Consider the following 14,218-nt stretch of genomic DNA (forward strand, 5'->3'; position numbering starts at 1 on the left):
ATATGTGCTTACATGCAAAACCTTAACCAAGGTGTGACGCAGACGCCGACGCTTGGGTGAGGAGTATAGCTATTCTTACTCTGCGAATAGTCGAACAAAAACTGCGTTTATAGAAAATATCAACTGATAACAAGATTGTTACCTTATAAATCATATCTAAACACTCACATATATTAAATGACCGATGGGTCTTAGATCTGTCAAGATGACTGCATATGACTTAAGGCATATTCTTCTATGAACAGTAAGGCACACTTGTTGGCATACCAGAGCTAACATATAACTATTATTTCAGCAGTTCAACATTATTTCAAACAATCGGCAAAATAATTAAATCATAAAACAATTGATACATAAGTAACATTTGAAAACATGTGCATTTTCATAAATGAATATACCATATTTAACAATGACATAAATTTATGTTTAAGTAAATGCAATTGTTATGCGACTTTGAAGACTTTCACGAAATTCTCGATTTCAGGTCTGTTATCTGGACTACAGGTAACAAATGTCATCTCCTCAAGTGGACAGTAAACCACACTGTATGGACCCTCTATCCCCTCTTTCTTCCCCATCAGTTGGGTTATCTCGCCTGTGAATGTGTCCAGAAATAGGATGTTGTCACTGGCCCTCCCACATAGTAGCAGCTGGTTGTCCCCCACGGCTGCCAGACCGCGTGGTGATCTCAGTATCGGGTCCTTGTAGGTCTGGAGCACCTCTACTGAGATGCTCAGCTTGGTTATGGTGCTGGTGCCCCAGTCTGTGACATATATGACTGGAGGAGTCTGGCTCTCTCTGGTCACTGTCAGATACTCAGGATACAAAAACAAAGGTTTTCCACTGCTGTCTTTGTCCGCACTCTTCTTCACCTTTACCTTCATGTTCATCAACACAACCTTAGGTGGGAAGGAGAAGGACACTATCAAGTTGTCATCACAGAAATATATTCCATGACATTCTCCATCTACTTTAACAACTTTCTGTAGACGTGTAACATTTCCCTGAGTAGATACGAACTGTATCTTTTTCTCCTTAGGCAGAGTTACAGCTGCCCTGTCCCCGGGCAGGAGACACAGGTCCCACGGCTCACCTGGCAGTTTCTCCTGGGACACCATCGTGTTGGTAGGGTTGTCCACAAGCTTGACTGAGTTATTGTTGAAGTCAGCCAGTAGGAGCCTGTCCCCTGGCAAGAGGGCCAAACTGTTCAGGAAGCAGTCCCGGTTGTCTGTTGATCCCTTTACTGGGATGTCAGGCAGCTTGCTAAACAGGGACTGGCTCAGGTCTGTACGGCTCTGGTTTAAGGCTGGAATATCGCAAAAGAACTGTTGATGAACATATACTTGCATTAGTGTTTCCTAATTTATATCCACATCACTATAATTCAACATTTTGCAAACTAAGATCTGTTCATAGTAAACGCATGTATCATGATCTTGATGGAACTTGGATGCATTAACAAAATATAGCATCGGCATGTACGCAAAGAGATATTTGAAGCTTCATAATTCATATTCATGGGTCGTTTTCAAATCTGAACTAAGGAAATTGTATGAACATAATTAATATAATAAACTACACTTGCCGAGTGTAGTGTTTGAAACTTATTACTTAGTTTTGGTGATAAAAAAATGTTGTTTACTCAAATGATATAAAATAAAATCATACATAAAAGCATATTCCGATTAAGCCTTTATTGTGAACATGAATTTGAATTTAAACACACGTTTTGAATGAAATCAGAATACCGTAATTATTTTACAAAATCTTGGTTTTATAGTAATTGAAACACACCAAATAAGACGTAAAAAGCAGTTTGATTCCGATCTCCCCCCTTCCCTACTTTTTTTCCGCCCGTCATTATTTTTCAATGATCCCACAGACTCTAAAATACTTTCGCCCTCTCACATGTGTTTAATAATCACAAACAGAGTATCTTTTTGAAGAAACATCCTTTATAGGGGGAGTATCAACCATGAAAGTATACGACGTAATTATAGGGGACAGTACCAGTCAAAGAAGAAAAAAGTAAATATTTTGCAAATTATTGGTTTTATAGTTCGTTCAACTCCCAGTAAGATGTAAAAAAAAAGGTTATTTCTGGTTTTCCGCCCTAACTTAGTTCCGCCCGTCATTACTTTTATTTTTTATGATTAGCAGCTGCTTTGTCTAGATGGGCATCTAAAGAGTGATAACATAGACACGAAAATACTTTCTCCCTCTCTTAATCGTTTCTCAATCACAAATAAGACTTATTAAAGTAAGTTTTATAAAGAAAAAGCCACCATATGGTACAGAGAAGTAAAATGTGTCATCATAGGGGCAGTATTAGTCAGAGAGGTATACGGTGTAACCATAGGGGGTAGTATCATTCACAGAAGTACATGGTGTAACCATAGGGGGTAGTATCATTCAGAAAAGTACATGGTGTAACCATAGGTGGCAGTATCAGTCAGAGAAGAAGATGGTGTAATTATAAGGGGAAAAATCGGTCAGATAAATATATGGTGCAATCATAGGGGACATAATCAGCCAGAGAAGTATATGGTGTAATCAAAGGTGGCAGTATCAGTCAGAGAGGTATAGGGTGTAATTATTAGGGGAAAAATCGGTTAGAGAAATATATGGTGTAACCAAAGTGGGTAATATCATTCAGAAAAATACATGGTGTAACCATAGGGGCGCAGTATCAGTCATAGAAGTATACGGTGTAACTATAGTGGTCAGTATCAGTCAGAAAAGTATAAGGTGTAACCATAGGGCATTGTATCAGCCAGGAAAGTATACGGTGTAACCATAAGGACAGTGTCAGTCAGAAAAGTATAAGGTGTAACCATGGAGGGGGCATTATCAGTCAGAGAAGTATTCTGTTGACCAAAGGGAACAGTATCAGTCAGCGAGGTATTCGGTGTTAAGTGTAACCTTAGGGGGCAGTTTCAGCCAGGGAAATATATATGGTGTAACCATAGGGGGCAGTATCAGCCATAGAAGTATATGGTGTAACTATAGTGGCCAGTATCAGTCAGAGAAGTATAATGTGTAACCATAGGGAATTGTATCAACCAGGGAAGTATTCGATGTAACCATAGAGGGCAGTGTCAGTCAGAAAAGTATACGGTGTAACCGTTGCGGGGGGGGGGGCAGTATCAGTCCGCGAGGTATTCGGTGTTACCATTGGGGGCAGTATCAGCCAGGGAAGTGTTCGGTGTAACCTTAGGGGGCAGTATCAGTCAGGGAAGTGTTCGGTGTAACCTTAGGGGGCAGTATCAGCCAGGGAAGTGTTCTTTGTAACCCTAGGGGTCAGTATCAGCCAGAGAAGTGTTCGGTGTAACCCCAGGGGGCAGTATCAGCCAGGGAATTGTTCGGTGTAACCCCAGGGGGCAGTATCAGCCAGAGAAGTATTCGGTGTAACCCTAGGGGACAATATCAGCCAGGGAAGTGTTCGGTGTAACCCCAGGGGGCAGTATCAGCCAGGGAAGTGTTCGGTGTAACCCCAGGGGGCAGTATCAGCCAGGGAAGTGTTCGGTGTAACCCTAGGGGGCAGTATCAGCCAGAGAAGTATTCGGTGTAACCCTAGGGGACAATATCAGCCAGGGAAGTATTTGGTGTAACCTTAGGGGCCAGTATCAGCCAGGGAACTAAACAACGAGACTTTGTACAGTATATTTAATTATGAAAAAACAACAGCTATGGACAATAAAAAAGCAGTGCTATGTTTATAAATATAGATATAAAATGTTTAACAACTTCTGAGTGAAACTGCCGCAAGCAATGATATAAAACAAGGACCTTCATACTTCAAATCATACAAATATATCTCAAACAATCTCCTTTGTGAAGAGCTATCAGCATATTTAACAATATCCTGCCTAAAACGATTTGTGAGCCGTGATCTCTTTGGATTATTTCGAACCGAGATTACATCCGTTACTTTTCGGCCATTTCCGCAACGCATGAGGTGTATCTCAGGCGACGAATCAAGCTTCTGGATTTTGCCTTATAAATTATCCATGAGTACGAGCTTTTTACAACTGATTTGTCCAGGGTCATATATGTAACGATACGCTTGGTTGCCGAGGATGCCAAGACAGATTAAACTAAAGCGCAGACATGTATCTATTTTTACTCTTGTGTCGAAAGCTGCATCGTGTGGACGGGGTGGTTAAATTCGTTCAACCACTCGGTAAATTAAGACAGGCCGGTAAACACGACCGTAGACTCAACCAGTGTCTTGTAATAAAAAAATTGCTCTCTATGTATCGCGATTCCGGTAAGCGATTTGATGGATGTCAGAATACTGCCACCTGCGGGTATGACGCTGTTACCGGTTTTATTGAGACAGTTCACGGTGTCGACAAAAAATGCACGTTGATTTTTTTAAACCATGAACGAGTCCCTTTAAATTACACATTTTTTAAGCTAATGGAGTTACATTTTGAGTCAGTTAGATAACATCAAGCTAAAAACAAATGATTGAGAATGACGGTTAGCAGATGTGCGTGTATGCGCATGCGTGCACGTGTTTGTGCGTGAGTCACAGGGGTTGGTCCGGCAGTGTTTTCGAGCTCCACCGAAATCTTGCATTGGTCGCAGAGCAATGTTTTCACAAAACTACCATATCAATCAATGTAAAGCGGCAGAAGCAAATTGAAAGAGATTTAGATATGTGATCAATAATCAATAAAAACCTCAAAATGAAAATGATTTATTTTCAGTTGACACTGAAACATTAAAATATTAAATCGGTGGCAAAGGCCGAGTAATAGGCGTATCGAATTATACGTTAAAAATACAATTTGGACGCATTGTTTTCAATTAATTGCGAAATAAAATTAAACAAAACTTACCCCGAAAATTCATATATTTTATTGCATAACTAGAAAGGCTGAATTTCAGACTAGAAAATAGTACACAAAATATAGGAATTGCCAGGCATTTCACGAAGAAATGTTCACCCTAATGTCAGTCGATGGGGGTAAAGAAACGCACAATTATCAAAAGACACACTGCTTATCTTCCGCAATCTAGATAATTTACCCACGCTTTTAAAATTGGTAATGTTATCGTTATATAATTTAATTTAGGCATCTCTAAACCAATTACCATTACTTTATGATGAAATATCGGTAGTCGAGATGCGCCAAATGTATCACTCGATGTGAGAAATCGTATGGTGTCAGATAGCATCCTTTAGCACTAACCGACGACGCGTATATAAGTTATTTAAGCAAAAATGCGAAAAAAAAATCACACTTCCTTCTGGCCAATTTACAAAAATAATGAAATATATTTTATATTGAATGCCAATTAAAACTATGACAGCTGCACCTCCTAAACAAATGTTGATATATACTAGTAAACGAATGGTCTTTGAATTCCACGATTCCACACCCGTTACAAATCAGCTAAAGGCTGTTGTGAGATTGGTTGATTGATATTATCACGCGAAGCCTTCATTTAATTAAGGAAAGGTTCGAAAATCCAGAGACTTGTGAATGAGTCCGAGTGGCCAAATTATCGACTTTCTCAAAATATTTGGACTGTGCCAGCGGGAGGGGGGTTCACATTAATTATGCTGCCAAATAAGACCAGAAATTCTTTTTATACAGTGGAACCCCGTTGGCTCGAACCCCAGGGACCGTCGAAAATACATCGAGCCTCGAAATATTCGAGCCAAGCGGTTTCCTTCAGTATAATAAAATCGGTCGTTTACATCAGTTCGAGCTAACAAGGAATTCGAGCCAAGCGAGTTCGAGCCAACGGGCTTTGACTGTACTTTAATTATATCTTTTGCTGTAATTAAGGTTTCAAACAGTAAACTACTAATACAATAACTCAATAACTAGTTCAGATACATTACTTGGGAAATATGTTTTGGTCCAAAAACATGAGCGAGTCCATTTAAACACTTTTTTGACATTAGTTACATCTAGTACACCAATGTTTGTATAATTTATTCAATAAATATATGAGGAATCAAGTTGCACATTGGTCAATGTCGGTTTAATCATTCAATTCATATATGAGGAAAGTATTTTAACTATGGTCATGTCTGTTCAAACAATTCAATCTATCTTTTTGGAAACAATTCACACTTAGCTGAATGCCTATAGAATTATTCATTCAATATACATGTATAAGGATACGTACATATATGTTTAATTTCAATATAAGCACATTATAAACATCATATTTACTAAATACAAACTGATTGAAAAAGACACATCGTGTCTATATCTCTATAATCTATATTCTTAATCATTATATTACACAATTACATTTTTTTATTAAACATTCACAAGTAAGAAACCAACTTGTTGGTATATTTCATACAAAACGAGCTACTAACATTTCAATTAATAATACACATTTTCATACTCGTATATCTTATAATACATTACTACACGACTTGTCACTAATGAAAACTGTTAGAATTCAACATAATTTAAAAGTCAAGTTTCCGTCAAATACTCTCACAGTAATTGAATTAGGCGATATGTGAAAATAAGCATTGTATATGCGTATTGCCAGTATAATATTATACATTAGAATTAGTTCACACCTGATACAAATTTCACTCATATAAATTGACTGACATGATCTATACTAAGTTGAATACCTTCACGAAATTCTCCAATTCAGGTCTTTTATACCGACTGCAGGTGACAAACATCATCTTCTTCTGTGAACAGTAAGCCACAATGCGTGGACTCTCTATCCCCTCCTCCCTACCCAGCAATTGGGTTATCTTGCCGGTGAGCGTGTCTAGTATTAGGATGTTGTAACTGTCCATCCCACACACGAGCAGCTGGTTGTCCCCCACGGCAGTCATACCACGTGGTGATTTCAGTATCGGGTCTTGGTATGTATGGAGCACCTCTAGTGAGATGCTCAGCTTGGTTATGGTGTTGGTGCTCCAGTCTGAGACGTATATGAATGGAGGAGTCAGGCTCTCCCTGGTCACTGTCAGATAGCAGGGATTCTGAAACAAAGGTTCTCCACTGTTGTATTTGTACACACTCTTTTTCACCTTTCCTTTCATGTCCATCAACACAACCTTACCTGGGCAGAAGGACACTACCAAGTAGTCATCACAGAAATCTATTCCATAACTGTATCCATCTACTTTAACACGATCCAGTAATGTTACATTTCCCTGAGTAGATACGAATTGTATCTTATTCTTCAAAGGCAGAGTGACGGCTGCCCTGTCCCCGGGCAGGAGACACATGTCCCACGGTTGACCTGGAAGTTTCACCTGGGACAACATCTTGTTGGAAGTGGTGTCCACAAGCTTTACTGAGCAATTGTGGCAGTCAGCCAGTAGGAGCCTGCCTCTGGACAGGAGGGTCATACTGGTCAGGAAGCATTCACGGGTGTCGGCTGCCTTCTTTACTGGAATGTCAGGCAGTTTGCGAAACTGGGATTGGCTTAGATCTGCTCGGCATTGGTTTAAGGCTGAAATATCGAAAAAAAAATGTTCATGAACAACAACTTGAACTAGTGTTTATTTATGTCCGCTTCGCTGGTATTTAACATTTAGCAAACGAAGATATGTTCATAGTAAACGCATGTATCTAAAGATGTGTTTATGACCTTGATGGAACGTGCATGAATGAAACAATGGGAAAAATGGGAATGTACACAAAGAGATATTTGAAGCTTTAAAATACATCTTCTTGGATTGTTTGCAAATCTATAATTAAATTGTATAGATATATTTGAAACTTAGTTTTGGTGATAAAAATGTTGTACACTCAAATGTTATCAAATTATACTGAAATGAATATATAGATTAAGCCTAGGAGGAGTATCCTTAAGAGGTATGCGGCGCAACCCTTGGGGCAGTATCAGTCAAAGAAGCATACGTTGTGGCAAAAGGGGACAGTTTCAATCAGAGAAGTACGTTGTAACCATAAGTGGCAGAATCAGTCAGAAAGAATACGTTGTAACTATAGGGGGCAGTATCAGTCAGAGAAGTTAACATCGTGACCATTAGGGGAGTTATCGGTAAAAGAAGTATATGTTGTATGCATAGAGGGCAGTATCCGAAAGAGGAGTATACGGTGTAACAATAGGTAGCAGTATCAGCCAGAGGAGTATACAGTGTAACCATAGGTAGCAGTATCACCCAGAGAATTATACGGTGTAACCATAGGTATACGCTGATATGTTCATAATAATATATATACAATACTTAACAACCTCTGACTGAAACTGCCGCCTATGCTAGATATGATATATTCTGGCACACTGGATAGGCATTTCCGGTGAATTCAGCCGTGCTGGAAAACTCCATCTGGCATCCCCCATGCCAGAAGAGTCACGCGCTGTGACGTAATAATTTAAATTTCTTTTATAATACACTTTATGTAATCATAATTATGAGATTTAAATAGATGAGTTTTATTAACATTAACTTCACAAAAATATACTTTAAAAAACAAAACAAAATAACCCTTAAAATACGTGTTGTCGAAGGAACTAATTGACGTATGCAGTGAATACAAATTACTGCGCCTCATGACGTCAGTTAACATGATCGCACGCGCTTTTTGGTGATAGGTACAAAAATGCGCTTTTTATGTATTTTCTTAACCAAAAAATATAATGCATGTATGCTAGAAAAAATATCTATCATGTGTGTCCGTTCCTGATAGAAAAATACGACCCTCGGGCACGCTGCGTAGCCGGTAACTCGGGAAGCCTCGTTACCTGGCAACGCAGGTGCCCTCGGGTCGTATTTTTCTATCCGCAACGGGAACACATCGTCACCTTAGTGCAAGAACTCAATATCTGCTTCTATTTCTATATGCAGTTATTGAGTTATTGCACCAAGGTGACGACATGACATATATTATTAATACAGCGGCTTCTTATCATAATTTATATAAATATATAAAACAACCTCTGACTGAAATTGCCGCCTATGCTAGATATGATATAATACAGGACCTTCTTACCATAATTTATATAAATATATTAAACAATCTCTGACTGATACTGTCGCCTATGACAGCAACAATATAACAGAGAGACCTTCTAATAGTAGATTTATATCTTAAAAAATCTTTAACTAGTACTGCCGCCTATGAATGCAATGGTGTAACACAGAGACTGTCTAATTATTATATCAAGCAATCTCTGACTGATTTTGTCTTCAATGATAGCAGCTATGTAACAAAGAAACCAAATATATCAAACAAATTCTGACTTAAAATATCGCCATTGATGAGATCTTCTGATAATAGAAATAAACAGGGCTTTTCTGCCCATTTTCGGAAAAAGACTCTAGACATTTTGCGGAATAAAAAGGGTTGTTACGAAAAATGCCTGAACTTGGAACTTTTAAAGTTAAAAGAACAAGCTTTTCAGATTGGAACTTTTAAAGTTAAAAGAACAAGCTTTTCACACTCTTGCGAATGAGGTAATTATTAAATATTAGTTTCTTCTCGCTGTCAAATGACCTGAAACGGTTGAAATATCAATCCATTGGGTGTAAATGTATATTGCAATAAATCATGACAGATAATATTACATACTGATCCCTGAATGTGATGAAAATCAACGATTCAGAATTAAATAATCCACACAACTTATCATCACATAATTATCAAGATGTTAAATGAACAAGTTCAGGTAAAAGACTTTCATAATTCATTGATTTTTATTGCTTTTTTAGTTTGATTTGGATTTTTTTTCTAAAGACTGAGAAAAATATTTTTAATTTTGCTTTGGGAATGTGTCCGATAGTCGGACCCGTTGGTACTAAAGAAAAATGCCTGATATACACCAAACAATCACAGACAAATTCTGCCGCCTATGATGGCAACGATGTTTGTACCATCTTAAAAAAAGTGTGATAATGTAAAATATTTCATTTGATGTTTCAAACAAAAAAAACCAAGACCTGCACTAGAAACGAAACACCGTAGATAATTAATTAAATATTGAACAAAAACTTACAACCGATGACCCTGAAGAGATGTTTGGAATGAACAATTAAACTTGTTTTAAAAAAGTTATTTGTTCTTGTAGATGACCAGTCTATGCTTAGTAAAAATAGTATTAAGGCTGATTTGAAAATGATGTCATTTTGTTCTCATTTCCTATATTCACATAACGTTTAAATCAATACATACACACAGATTCAGTTCTAAGTAAAATATAGTAACAATTTCGAGAAGTTACTTTTAGAGTACATACACTGTAACACAAGAAAAGCACAAACATTCACTATTAAAAAGCTACAGAAACAAGCTCAGTAGCAAAAAGTTTAAACATAAACCCGGTTTACTGGCACTGGGTTAACGCCAAAGACATAGAACATAAAATCACAAACAATAAGTGATATTCATGTTTCGTCAGACGGCCGTATTGTAAAACTGAGTGAAACTAATCACCCTATCAAACTTCGGTATTAAAATGGAGGCGGTGCTCTTTAAGCGGCACATACTGCCCTTTGTTTTACTTATAATGGTGTAGTAAAATAAACGTTATCTTTGATTGTAGTCTTTATTTTAAGCCAAATGGTGCCTTCCGACGTAGCATATATGACGTAATTTATCATATGGTATGCACACACTGAATACTATATTCCGGATAAAAAAGCAATATAAGTCAGCCTTTTATTAATTATATTCCTGGCTAAATGTCACATGTTCTCATTATAAATGCAATTTTAATTAAGCAATATTTTGTTTAATGACGTCATTTCAACATTCTCACATTTATTTCATTCGGAGCTCCTCGGCCTTTTTTCCGAAAACAACCTCGGATGTATGCTGGTGTATCAGTAGAAGTAGTTCGTATTTTTTTAATTAAATCATCATAAATTTAGTGATTCAGAGTTTTATCAATTATCAAGTTTAAATTGATTACCAGTGAAGTGTATTATTGCAAACATAGTAAAGATTCCCAAGATTTTAAGTCATTAACTGCTAAATTAAATTACTACGCGATCTACTTGCAGCAAACATTCCAATTTTGAGTATGTGAACAGTCGATATAAATCCGAGGTTGTTTTCGATGAAAATGGCCGAGGCGTTCCGAATGCATTTTTTTGTGATGTGACGTCAGCAGAGTAGAATACAGCCATGTTCCACTGACAGAAGTGAAATTCGTATAAATACCATATTGTAATACCCACATAATAATGGCTTATAGCATTCCAAGATATATGCCTTAAGTTTATTTGGATCTTAATTTCATTTGCATAATATTATTTGTCGTAGTACTTAATTATTTTGCTTTTGTTAAGTACTTTACAACATATCTTTTAACTCAGCGTCAACGTGCCTGGTTATCTTGAGCGACATCAAAAGGCTTTTGAAAACAGACTGTACTACATAGGGCAATGTCAAATTTATCTGTGGTTGTACACAAACCTTTTGGTGATACACCTTGCATGTATTTTTGTTGTTGCTGCATCGTCTCGAGTTGCCGTGGTTGCTGCTCATTCTGTTGTTGTTTCATTCTTGCTGCCCTGCAGCAGTAGTTGATTCGCCTGGAATTATGATTGGTACAGATAAAGAATATACACTTATTATTTTACCTTAACAATAAAGTATATATCATTCAAAATAGATGCCTTAAGTTTTTTTTGTGTGTGGCTGTACACAAACCTTTTGGTGATACACCTTGCATGTGTTTGTGTTGTTGCTGCATCGCCTCGAGTTGCCGTGGTTGCTGCTCCTTCTGTTGTTGTCGTTCTTGCTGCCCTGCAGCAGCAGTTGATTCGCCTGGAATTATGATTGGTACAGATAAAAAATATACACCGTGTTGTTTTACCCAAACAATAAAGTATACATCATTAAAAATAGATGCCTTAAGTTCATTTGGATCTCAATTTTATTTGCGAAATATTATTTGTCGAAGTATTTCAATCTGCTATTTTTGTAAAGCACTTGGTGAATTTACACCATATTTTTTTTTAACGGAACGTTAACGTGCCTGGTAAGCTTGAGCGACGTCAACGGGCTTTTGAAATAAGACTTATAAACGGCATTACTTAGGAAATGTAAAATTAATCAGTGGTTGTTCGCAAACCTTTATGTGATTCAGCTTTCATGTGTTTTTGGTGTTGTTGCATCGTATCCTGTTGTCGTTGTTCATGCTTCGTCTGCTGTTGTCTTTGCTGCAGCCAAAACGCCGATGTCGATTCGCCCACTTCCAGCCATCCTATTGCTATTTCTGAAGCTATTAACTGCTCAGTTGCAGAGTCCCTGTGAAACTTGTATCGGGGAACTTCACTCCTCCTGCTCACCTCTTCCATGGCTGCCTGGAGACCAGCCAGCTCTTTTAAAGCTCGCTTTCCTACTATTAACAGCCGATTGCAGTTGTCGTCCTGTTCTTGTACCTCCGAGTCTTAAGTTTCTCGATGGATGATTTCATGTTCGTGCATTGTGATTTCAGTTCATTTAAAAGTGTCTTGGATGTTCGTTTTATCTCATCAATTTCTGCCAAGAGTTCGTTTTCCCTTTTATCCAGGTGCTGTTTAATTTCATTCCTAAATATGCGAAACTCATTGATATTGGTAAGGCTTTCTCCGTCAACTGATTTCATGACCGCCTGTACGTCGTGTGATAGTTTGCCAATGTAATTGGCCGCCTGGACAAGTCCTGTTTTCAGGCTGTTGTATTCTGTACCCTTGTCGTATCGTTTTGCAAGTTGAGAAATCCTTTCAATAATACATGAGCGGTGGGTTTTGTCAGCCAAACATTCTCCACATAGAAGTGCCTCGTGATGGAGACAGTAATATTTAATGAAATCTTTAGTATGGAACTGACATGTCTCTGTAAACGTATCATCCTCACTATGAGCATGGAATGAAGAAGGCATACTGCTCTTGTCCTGAAGGACGTGGCTCTTGGTCAGCTTCATGTTCCTGTGTACCCGGGCGCAAGTGGGACACAAAAACTCATTGCAGACGGTACAGAAGGCATCAGGAAGGATTCTCTTCCCATCCTCAGCACATGGCTGACAATAAGTGTGGTCATGGGAAGACCCTATAGCCTCGGGTGCGATTCTCCCTGGAACTGCATCCATCCTGTGTTCAAAAACATATTTTCATTGTCAAATATACTTTTTGCTAATTTAGTTCTTATTGAGGAATGGTCTTTAATATAAAAAAACAACATATTCTCATTGTCATATTAACACTTGGCTAATCCAGTTCTTTACGAGGTATAGTCTTTATTATAAGTAAAACTAACTTCTATTTAATGGTAGAAAATGATTATTAAATTGGACAAATAGCGGTTCCTGAGGCGTTGCTCCATCCATCCATCCATCCATCCATCCATCCATCCATACATCATCCATCCATCCATCCATCCATCCATTAATGTCAAACCCCTACTCTGAGGACCTAGACATTAAGCTGCAATAATGTCAGTAAAAGTTGTGAAAGAAACAGTACTTTTTTTAAAACAGATTTAAAATAAGGAGGTAGAGATTAGGTATAAAAAGTACCTTAACCATCAAAGCGACCAGCTTTGGAAACACAAACTACAATATTTTTATTTCAGAATGAAGGTGGCCAAAATGTTTAAGGACGGCCCAATACCCCAAATAGTTGCGAGCCTTTTTATTCGTTTTTGGTGAAGCCGGGCTGCACGTTCTAATTTTTGACCCCAAAATCAGGTCCATATAAATAGATGCCATAGTCTTTATAATATATTTATGATGGCCACATATAAACATAACAATGCCCACTGATATAAAAGTTTTTTTTCTGAACGCCAATTATTGTGGCTATCCCAAGTGTGCACTCAATAAATTTAAATCCTGGCACCGCCCCTGATAAAAAAAAATACTATTTTATACTTACTTTTGTTGACTGTTGAAAGCCAGTCCGTTCCGATAGTTACTCGAATATCTTAAGTACACAACTCATTACGTTCTTATGTGGTTGTATTATTTAAATAGTTGCAGTTTGGATAGTCAACGAATTTCTGGCATCTTCAAAAACGAAAGTTGTTACTTCCTTGATAACAAATAAGGGAGGTTATCATGGTTGGTGCTAAAACCCGGTATCCGGTACCCGAGTTATGTTGATACCGGGCTGCGTTATCAATAAGATCAGATGATAAATCCCGGTATATCATGGTCCGCTATTTATTACCGATTGAAGTAATGATTATTCGATTTGTCGGTTTTTAGAAAGCCTGCTTGAAGATTTACTTGTTTTAATGTATAAACCTGCATATGTAACCGA

At 37.8% G+C, this 14,218-nt stretch overlaps 1 protein-coding gene across 2 annotated transcripts in view; it reads right to left on the reverse strand.

Moving 5' to 3' along the window:
• Positions 1-13,985, reverse strand: part of LOC128217328 (uncharacterized) — a 123,173-nt gene extending 109,188 nt beyond the window's left edge. The window contains exons 1-6 of one of the 2 annotated variants that reach the window (XR_008258221.1): positions 13,832-13,985; positions 12,049-13,048; positions 11,625-11,741; positions 11,388-11,506; positions 8,206-8,330; positions 7,356-7,458 (exon numbers count right to left, since the gene is read on the reverse strand). The gene's annotated coding sequence lies outside the window, so the exon portion shown is untranslated. Of the gene's footprint in view, positions 1-7,355; positions 7,459-8,205; positions 8,331-11,387; positions 11,507-11,624; positions 11,742-12,048; positions 13,049-13,831 lie in introns of those variants that run through there. The other variant, XM_052924413.1, reaches the window with a different exon arrangement.
• Between the last annotated feature and the right edge of the window lie 233 nt (positions 13,986-14,218).

This window comes from Mya arenaria, chromosome 14 (genome assembly GCF_026914265.1).
Source record: "Mya arenaria isolate MELC-2E11 chromosome 14, ASM2691426v1".
Classification (NCBI taxonomy): domain Eukaryota; kingdom Metazoa; phylum Mollusca; class Bivalvia; order Myida; family Myidae; genus Mya; species Mya arenaria.